Below are 11,026 nucleotides of genomic sequence, written 5' to 3' on the forward strand. Positions count from 1 at the left end.
ATCCGTCCCACAAATTTCCTCACCAGCCTTTTTGTGTCGCCACCCTCCCCACCAACCTTGTCAATGTCATTCTTGTTCTACCACAATCGACCATGCATTGTCGGCTTTCACGCCGGTCCACCTCAAGCAAAATAAGCTTGCTGCCAAGAATGAAAGGAGATGTGTGAGCAAATCTGCAAGAAAGATTGGCTCTAGGAAAAGCTAGAGGAGGATGACACCCAACACCATAAAGAGGCTTCCATTAAATATCTTAGTATCATGTATGGTACCCTGCCAACCTGCCAAAATAGGTGAAACACATGCTATAGTCACAAACAACCATGACATTAGTGGTAGTATAACCTTTCCAATCAATATAAGCGATTTGGAGATAAGGAGGAACACAAACTCGTATATAAGTACCATCTATTGCACCATTACAATCCTTAAAATAAGGGTAATATCTGGTATCCTTCTTAATCTCATTAGGAACATCTATAAATGATGAATCAATAGACTTACTTATGTCCTTTACAAGCATACAAAATTTAAAACATTACGAAAATGTTTAGATATTATTTCACCTGAATGCTAAAATCTTTTCTCATAATTATGAATCAAATCTAGTTGACTCAACATGTATAATTAAAAACAAGTCAACTTACTCATGAATTCCCACATTTTGAGTTGGGTTTAAGTTGTATTTGATTTGAAAAATATCACATAATTCAAGAAAACAAAGATTTCTTCATTCTAAACATTTGATAAAAGCGCATTCGATGACCGTTTAGAATTTCAAATACCCAAAGATGGCATGTCATGCTTATATCTCTACATGGACTTTTCACAACATAATTCATGAAGTAATTGACAACGCTAGCTATAACAAGCATAACACTTTTTCCATAGTAACTCGATCATTGTTATCTAGCTTTGATGAAAAGTCATTTGATGATAATGAAGAGTGATGTGATCCTTACTAGGAGTGGATCGCTTGTTACAGGTCACAGAGTTTGGATGACGCCACTTTCAAGGAAGGAAGATAAGTCAGGGTAGACGCTACAAGGATTACCTTGATAAGTCTGAGATTGGTTCAACAAGGAACCCAGAGAGAAGCTCTCACAAAATATTTGCAAAATGCCAAAAGTCCTTCTTTGGAAAACGAAAAAAATACATATAGTATATCTTAACAAAAAGATAGAAATAGACATGGGCCTTCTAAACATTTTGGGCCAAAATTAAAATGAAAAAATTATAAAAAAAGAACATATTTGGCATGGGCCTTCAAATTAGTTTAGGTCTTCAACAACAATTAATTGTCTTGGTAGTGCCTCTGCCTTTGGGCCTTCATCCTTCTCCACTTGGGCCTTGTTAAGTGTGTCTACTACCATTTGTTGGAGGGTATCCATTGACTGCTTGGTCCTACTCCTAGTCATAGGTCCCTATATTTGGACAGTTTTAGGATTCTCATCATTCCCTCCTTCTTGGAAAGCATTTTCCCTCAAATGTTCAGAATTGATGCAATCCTCCCTAGGAAGGGACCAGTCACTAGAGCCATGAGCGAGAGGCTCCAAGAGGATTGAGCTAGAGCTATTGAAGAAGGCCCTAGGGTTCTCATGAACCTCAGGGTAGATTTCTGAGCCCATGGGCCAAGGTTGGGTCTAATTATCTTTGTACATGTTAGACTAGGATGTCATTATATTTGATCCTTGTATTTAGGGCTCCATAATGTAGGTAGGGTACCCTAGAAATATAGGATTTTTCAGCCCTTGTATTTTAGGGCACCTAGACTAGTTTTTTTGTATTATGGGTAGTTTTGTAATTTCACATGAACTAAGTGAATATTTGATGTGTGTATTGGGAAATAAAATTTAATTGAATTGGTAGAAGCCCAATCCAATTAAATTTTAGAGGGTGAGGTGAGCATTTGCTTACTACACCCCATTGCCACATTAAATAGTCACACTTTGTGCATGTCCTTCATGCTTTACATGCCTCATGACACTTAAACACACTTAGTGGAGAATCTTGGAATTGATCATGGATTAGTGGGCTGAACCATAACTAAAATTCACTAATCATAATTAGTGAAATTTTGGCTCCACAAATTCAATTTCAAATTCATGTGAAATTTGAATTGAAATTCAAATTTCCCTCCAATTTTGTGTAACACTTAGGCTATAAATAGAGGTTATGTGTGCGCATTTTTTTAACTTTGATCATTTGAATATTAAACTTCAGATTTCAGAGTTCTTTTAGAGCACAAAATTTTGTGCTCTTCTCTTCCTCTCCCTTCATTCATCTTCTTCTTCCTCCAAGCTCTTATCCATGACCTCCTATGGTGGTGAGCTTCTTCTAGACTCATCTTCTCCTTGAAGTGGCATCTCCTCTCTCTCTTCCTTCTCCATTCCGCTTCCATTCATCTTTCAAGAAGCAAAGGAATCCATTGATGAAGAAGATCCTAGGCCTACAAGCTCTAATGGAGCTTACATCATTTGGTATCAAGAGTATCTTCATCTAGGTGATGTTCTTTTGCTTCCTCTATCTTTTTGTTCTTTGAATTCTCTTTAATTCCTTGTTCTTCATCTTATTCTCCATGTATATCCTCCATTTTCCTGTTGTTTGGTGTTGTTTAGAGTAGATTAAAAAAAATAAACCGATTAAATCTTAGATCTACACTTGTTCTTGCATTTCTATGGTTCAAATTTTGTAGATCTACTCTTGAATCATGTTTTTGTGTTGATTTTAGGTTCTATCATTTTTCATTCATAATATTCTGGTGCTGAACCTTAGATCTAAATTTTCTTCCAAAATATTGATTAGAAAAAAAAACACAAAAATCTAAGTGTAAATCACTTAATCCATGTTGTCTTAGAGTCATGTTTAGTCATAGTAATTGTCACATTATGTTCTAAGTTTGTGTTGAATTTTTATTTTGTTGATTGAATTCTAGATACATTTGTTCATGTATTCTTGTCATTCTTAGCCTATCTTTTTAATTTTGAGTCTAATTCATGCTTGTTATTTAGTTCATAACATGTTCTAAATCAATTCCTAGAAGTAGTCTTGTTGTTGAACTCTTTTTTTTTTTTGTTTTCTAAGTTTCCTACATGATGCCTATGATGAAGTTGAGTTGTGGTACTGAGTTGTGGCTGGATTTGTGAATCAAATAAGTCTTAAGCTCTCTTGAATTGTGTTATTCAAGATAATTGAGCATAAGCAAACACAAATTGTAACTATCCAACCTTAAGCAACTTAAACACTACTCTTGATTTCTAGGTTGAAATCGCTGGTGCTGGCAGCTTGAACATACGAACTTGTATAAATTACTGGGAATTGGTCACTACGTGTTTTGAGCTGAAATTTTTACTGAATTTGCTAGACATCTGGACCAAAATTATAAAAAAAGAACCAAGCGATTTGGATTAAAGGAAAAAAAATAAGAAAAATCACACAAGTTGGCAGAAAAATCAGTGTCTAGGAAAAAAAAGTGAAAGGGAAGTGTGCTTGTTGTTTTGGCTCAAAATTTGTTCTATAATTGGTGCCTATTTTATACCAATCCTAGTTCTAAAAATTCAATTGAAAATTATTGTGAAAACAAGTGCCAAAACTAGAGTTTTCTTGAGTCTTTTTTTTTTTAGTTTTTCTACTCTACTCTAGAGTCATTCTAGGTTTCTCTTTGAGTCCTAGCTTGCTTTTGTGTTCTTTTCATTGCTTTAATTGTTGAATAATCCTTGAAAAATTGTCTTGTTAAAACTCTATTGGTTTAGCTTTCATTTCATTTTTTTTATCTTTGGTTATTGCTTGTCTTTTTGTTTCCTTGCTTGTGAGTTGCCATATAGGGAATTGGAAAGGAGGATTGGTGCCATACCTTGAAGAATTTGAGTCAAGAAGCAAGGGTCTAACCACCTTAAGATCTATTGGACTAAGAAGCACTCCAAATTGAGTGAAACACCAAAAAAAGAATAGCCACCACAATTAAGGACTTTTTTTTTTGTAATTTTGTAATTGGCAATTTGCTTTGCTTTCAAATTTGGTAACAAAAAGGCCTTTCATTGGAAGTAAGTTGGGAGCCTCCAATAGGTCACCCTACTTCCATTTGTGCGTAATAATTTTAGGCAATTTTCCCTTAGGATAATGAGTATTTTGCTGGGAACCTTAAATGAGGTCATCCAAACACTCTTAGGATCCGCCTAGTTTGTATTTCTTGCACTTTAATTTCTTGCTTACTTTCATAGCTTATTTCCTTTACTCTCCATTGTCAAACCGCCTAGGTAGCTTGCCTTTTACCAATTAGTTTTTACCTTATCTTTCACACCTCTTTTAGTGTTTATTTTGGCTAGTTTCAACCATAGTTTCTTTTACCTTTTGTTTTCAAACCCCCAACAAGAAAGAACCATAACTTAGGAACCAACATGAGTCTTCATTCTTCATCTAGTGTTAATGGTGAGGGTTCTACTCCTAAGGACCCCTTGTATAAGATATTAGATGAGTTGAGATCCCTTAAGTTGTGGAAAGAAAAACAAGAGAGAAAAGAAAAAGGTAAAAAAAGAGTGGAAGAAATAAGTCAAGATGAAAGAGAGAAAATAAGAGAGGAAGAAAGAAGAATAATAATGAAAGAAATGAAAAGAGAAAAATATGCATCCTATAGTAGTCATGACTCTTGCAAAAGTTTAAGTGAAGAACTTAGCGACTATTATAGAGGGCGCCATAGTTCACATACTAAACATCACTCCCAAAGAAGTGAAAAGGATAGAAGGCCTCAAGAGGTTAACATTAGCCTCCCATATTTTCATGGAAAAGATAATGTTGAGGCCTACTTAGATTGAGAAATGAAGGTTGAACAACTCTTTGCTTGCCATCATATTAGCGAAGAGAGAAAAGTTCCATTGGCTACCCTTAGCTGTCAAGGGTATGCCTTCTATTGGTGGACTTCCCTTGTTAGGGAACGAAGGATTCATGGGGATCCTCCAATAGAGTATTGGAATGATCTTAAGAGTGCCCTTAGGAAGAGCCACATTCCCTCCTACTATGAAAGGGAGCTTATGGACAAGCTCCAAAGGCTTAGACAAGGGAGTATGAGTGTTTAAGAATATAGACAACAAATGGAACTACTCCTTTTAAGAGTTGGACTCAGGGAGGAGGAAAGAACAAGCATAGCTAGGTTCCTTAGTGGGCTTAATATGGAAGTGAGGGACAAGGTTGAACTCCTTCCATATAGGGACCTAGATGAGCTAGTCCAACTTTGTATAAGAGTGGAGCGACAACTTAAAAGAAAGCCTTCTTCAAAATCTTATGGCTCTCACTCTTATCCAAGGAAGGACCAAGCCCATGGAATTTTAGGGGCTGCACCTTCAAAACCCAAGGAAGATAAGGGTAAGACTATAGAGAAATACACCCCTAAGACTAGTTCCCAAGAAAGGACTAGCAACATTAAATGTTTCAAATGTCTTGGGAGAGGTCACATTGCCTCTCAATGCCCCACAAAGAAAACCATGATCATGAGGGGTCAACACATTATAGTAGTAAAGAGGAGACTACTTCTTGCCCTTCCTCTAGTGGAAGTGAAGATGAAGTAAGGGGTGAAGAGTCTAGTAAGGAAGTCTACCCCTATGAAGAAGGTGACCTCTTAATGGTTAGAAGGCTCCTTGGAGGTCAATCTTGTGATCTATCTCAATCCCAAAGAGAGAATATCTTTCATACCAGATGCAAAATTTTAGATAAAACTTGTTCTCTCAATGTGGATAGTGGATCTTGTTGCAATTGTTGTAGCACAAGATTAGTTTCCAAGTTGAACCTCACTATCATTCCCCACCCAAAACCTTATAAACTTCAATGGCTCAATCAGCAAGGGGAAATGATAGTTAACCAACAAGTGAAGGTACCTTTCTCCATTGGGACATATAAGGATGAAGTTAATTGTGATATAGTTCCCATGGAGGTAGGACATATTCTTTTAGGAAGGCCGTGGAAATTTGACAGGAAGATCATTTACAATGGCCTAACTAATGAGATTACCCTCACCCATCTTGGCACTAAATTTGTGTTGCATCCTCAAACACCTTCACAGGTGGCCAAAGATCAACTAACTGTGAAAGATAAGAGGGACGAGGAAGAAAAACTAGAAAAACAAAAGAAAAAGAAGGATAGTAAGGTCTGGTCTTCAAAGGCCAAGGGGAAGGAAAAAGAGGAAAAGGATTCCTCCAAGAAGATTGTTAAGAAGGAAAATCATTTTGCAAAAAAAGGTGATGTTAAAATAGCACTCCTTAAACAATCTTTCTACCTTCTCCTATCAAGGGAAACATCCCTTAGCACTGCCACAATTCCTACATTTGAGACCTTGCCCCCAAAGTTCCAAGAACTCTTACATGAATTTGGTGATATATTTCCCAAAGAGATACCCCCTAGGCTACCTCCTTTAAGGGGAATAGAACACCAAATAGATTTAGTCCCAGGAGCAAGCCTTCCTAATAGGCCAGCCTATAGGACTAACCCTCAAGAGACTAAGGAGATAGAGTCTTAGGTTAAAGAATTGTTGGAGAAGGGCTGGGTCCAAGAGAGCCTAAGCCCATGTGTTGTGCCAGTGTTGTTGGTGCCCAAAAAGGATGGTACATGGAGAATGTGTACAGATTGCAGGGCCATCAACAACATCACTGTAAAGTATAGGCAACCCATTCCTAGACTTGATGATTTGCTTGATGAGTTGCATGGTGCCAATATATTTTCAAAAATTGATCTTAAAAGTGGTTATCACCAAATTAGGATGAAAAAGGGTGATGAGTGGAAAACCCCTTTCAAGACCAAGTTTGGTTTGTATGAATGGCTAGTGATGCCTTTTGGGCTCACTAATGCACCAAGCACCTTTATGAGACTTATGCATCATGTCTTAAGGGATTTCATAGATAGATTTGTAGTTGTTTATTTTGATGATATTTTAGTGTACAGTAGAAGCCTAGATGATCACTTAGGACATCTCAGGCAAGTTCTTTTAGTCCTTAGGAAAAACACCCTCTATGCAAATATAGAGAAGTGTACTTTTTGTGTAGATAATATAGTTTTCTTAGGGTTTGTAGTTGGTAGAAATGGGGTCCAAGTGGACCTTGAGAAAATCAAGGCCATCCAAGAATGGCCCATATTAGGAGCTTTCATGGGATAGCAAGCTTCTATAGAAGGTTCGTTCCTAATTTCTCTACAATTGCATCACTTCTCAATGAGCTAGTGAAGAAGAATGTGGCATTTACCTGGGGTGAAAAAAAAAAAGAGCAAGCCTTTGCTTTGCTCAAAGAAAAGCTTACTAAGACACCTGTTCTAGCTCTTCTTGACTTTTCTAAAACTTTTGAGCTAGAATGTGATGCCTCTGGAGTGGGAGTTGGAGCTGTATTGTTACAAGGTGGGCACCCTATTGCTTATTTTAGTGAAAAACTTCATAGTGCCACCCTCAACTACCCCACCTATGATAAAGAGCTTTATGCCTTAATAAGAGACCTCCAAACTTGGGAACATTACCTTGTTTCCAAGGAATTTGTCATTCATAGTGATCATCAATCACTTAAGTACATTAGAGGGCAAAGCAAGTTAAAAAAGAGGCATGCAAAATGGGTAGAGTACCTAGAGCAATTTCCATATGTTATCAAATACAAAAAGGAACAACAAATGTGGTAGTTGATGCCCTCTCTAGGAGACACACATTGTTTTGCTCCCTAGGAGCCCAAATTTTAGGATTTGATAATATTAGGGACTTGTATGCTTTAGATGAACATTTCTCTCCCATTTACGAGAGTTATGGGAAAAAGGCCCAAGATGGATTCTATTTGGCTGAGGGGTATTTGTTCAAAGAGGGAAAGCTTTGCATACCCCAAGGATCCATTAGGAAATTACTTGTGAAAGAGAGCCACGAAGGTGGGCTCATGGGCCACTTTGGGATATACAAGACCCTTGTCTTACTCAAAGAAAAGTTTTATTGGCCTCATATGCTAAGTTCCTTAGCCACTTCTGGAAAACCTTATGGGCTAAGCTAGGAACTAAACTTCTTTTCTCTACCACTTGTCATCCACAAACTGATGGGCAAACAAAGGTAGTGAATAGGTCTTTATCCACCCTTTTAAGGGCTCTTCTGAAAGGCAACCATAAGTCTTGGGAAGGGTATCTTCCTCATGTAGAATTTTCCTACAACAGGGGGGGCTCATAGAACCACCAAGCAATCCCCTTTTGAGGTTGTCTATGGGTTCAATCCCCTAACACCGTTAGACCTCATTCCCCTCCCACTGGACACTTCTTTTATACATAAAGAAGGGGAATCCAGGTCAGAGTTTGTAAAGAAGTTGCATGAGAGGGTTAAGAACCAAATAGAGAACCAAACAAAGGTGTATTCAACTAAAGGCAATAGAGGAAGAAAAGAGCTAGTTCTTAATGATGGTGACTGGGTTTGGCTCCATCTTAGGAAGGATAGATTCCCTAGTAAAAGGAAATCCAAGCTTAGCCCTAGAGGGGATGGACCTTTTCAGGTTTTGGAGAGGATCAATAACAATGCCTATAGGTTGGACCTCCCAGAAGAGTATGGAGTCAGCACCACTTTTAACATTTCTAATTTAATTCCTTTTGCAGGTGGAGCTGATATTGAGGAGGATGAACTAATAGATTTGAGGTCAAATCCTCTTCAAGGGGAAGGGGATGATGAAATCCTCCCTAGGAAGGGACCAGTCACTAGAGCCATGAGCAAGAGACTCCAAGAGGATTGGGCTAGAGCTGCTGAAGAAGGCCCTAGGGTTCTCATGAACCTCATGGTAGATTTCTGAGCCCATGGGCCAAGGTTGGGTCCAATTATATTTGTACATATTAGACTAGGATGTCATTATATTTGATCCTTGTATTTAGGGCTTCATAATGTAGGTAAGGTACCCTAGAAATATAGGATTTTTCAGCCCTTGTATTTTGGGACACCTAGACTAGTTTTTTGTATTAGGGCTAGTTTTGTAATTTCACATGCACTAAGTGAATATTTGATGTGTGTGTTGGGAAATAAAATTTAATTGAATTGGTAGAAGCTCAATCCAATTAAATTTTAGAGGGGGAGGTGAGCATTTGCTTACTATACCCCATTACCACATCATATAGTCACGCTTTGTGCATGTCCTTCATGCTTTACATGCCTCATGACACCTAAGCACACTTAGTGGAGAATCTTGGAATTGATCTTGGATTAGTGGGCTGAACCATAACTAAAATTCACTAATCATAATTGAAATTCAAATTTCCCTCCAATTTTGTGTGACACTTAGGCTATAAATAGAGGTCATGCGTATGCATTTTTTTAACTTTGATCATTTGAATATTAAACTTCAGATTTCATAGCTCTTTTAAAGCACAAAATTTTGTGCTCTTCTCTTCCTCTCCCTTCATTCATCTCCTTCTTCCTCCAAGCTCTTATCCATGGCCTCCTATGGTGGTGAGCTTTTTCTAGACTCATCTTCTCCTTGAAGTGGCATCTCCTCTCTCTCTTCCTTCTCCATTCCGCTGCCATTTATCTTCCAAGAAGCAAAGGAATCCATTGATGAAGAAGATCCTAGGCCTACAAGCTCCAATGGAGCTTACATCAAGAATCATCACTGCAACAAATGGAGTCAAGTCAGCAACATTAAATGAAGAACTTACTTCATACTCACCTGGAATATTGATCTTGTAAGCATTGTCATTGATCCTCTCTAGTACTTGGAAAGGTCCATCTCCTCTAGGTTGAAGTTTGGACTTCCTTTGTTTAGGGAACCTCTCCTTCCTTATATGTACCCAAACCCAATCACCTGGTTCAAGTACCACTTTCTTCCTGTTCTTGTTGGCTTGTTTGGCATAGGTTTCATTCTTCTTTGCAATTTGAGCCTTAACTTACTCATTCAATCTTTTCACATACTCAACTTTAGCCTGTGCATCCTTATGCTGAGTCTCTTGGGGATTGCTTTTGTAAGCTGTATTGTTAGACAATGAAGCTCCAAGAAGGAGGTCAATTTGATGTTCTACGCCTCTTGAAGGTGGCAGTCCATGAGGAATCTCCTTGGGAAAGACATCTTTAAATTCCTGCAACAAAGGTTCAACACTAGGAGAAACAAAAATAGTTAACTCATTAGAATTATTAGTAGAATTTTTACTGTCTTTGCAGCACAGTAGAAATAGTTGGCTCACGAGCAAGTAACATTTTCCTCACTTCACTCGCCTTTGCTAAACAATTAGATTTTCTCTCATGTGTATCACTCTTTCTCTCAGGTGAATCACTCTTTTTTTTCCTATTCCTCTTTGGTACCTCACTCTTTTCTTTCTCTTGTTCACTCTTTTCTTTCGTTATAATTTGATCATCACACACTTCTCTAGGGGATAAAGGTTTAAGAGTAATCTTCTGATCATGGTGCTGGAAAGAAATGTTGTTGGTGAAGCCATCATGCACTACTTTGGTGTCATACTGTCATGGTCTTCCCAACAGTATATGAGTCGCCTTCATTGGAACCACATCACACAACACTCTATCATTGTATCTTTCAATGGTGAGACAGACCTCAACCTACTGAGTCACCTTTACCTCTTCATCTTCATTAAGCCATTGAAGTCTGTATGGCCTAGGATGGGACTGAGTATCCAAATTCAGTTTAGACACTAACATGGAACTTGCAACACTGGTACAGCTTCCTCCATCAACAATTAAATAGCAAAGCGTACCATTAATTGTACATCTGGTGTGGAAAATATTTTCTCTTTGGGTGTCATCCAATGACTGCATCTGACTTCCCAAGAGCCTTCTCACCATTAACATATCATCCTGCATAGCTTCCTCCTCAAGATCTTCTTCCACTTCTTCTTCTTCATTGATTTCAGATTCATTGGTGATTTCTCCATCTGCCTTCATGATCATGGTCCTCCTGGTTGGACACTAAGAAGCAATATGTCCTCTACCTAAGCATTTGAAGCATTTTATGTTTCTAGTACTAGTGTTGGATGATGAGGCAGAATTATGCTTGGTTTCAACACTCGAACTGCTGACTTTCCATGGGGACTGGACGAGTTG

This window comes from Glycine max, chromosome 14, assembly GCF_000004515.6.
Source record: "Glycine max cultivar Williams 82 chromosome 14, Glycine_max_v4.0, whole genome shotgun sequence".
In the NCBI taxonomy this organism is placed as follows: Eukaryota; Viridiplantae; Streptophyta; class Magnoliopsida; order Fabales; family Fabaceae; genus Glycine; species Glycine max.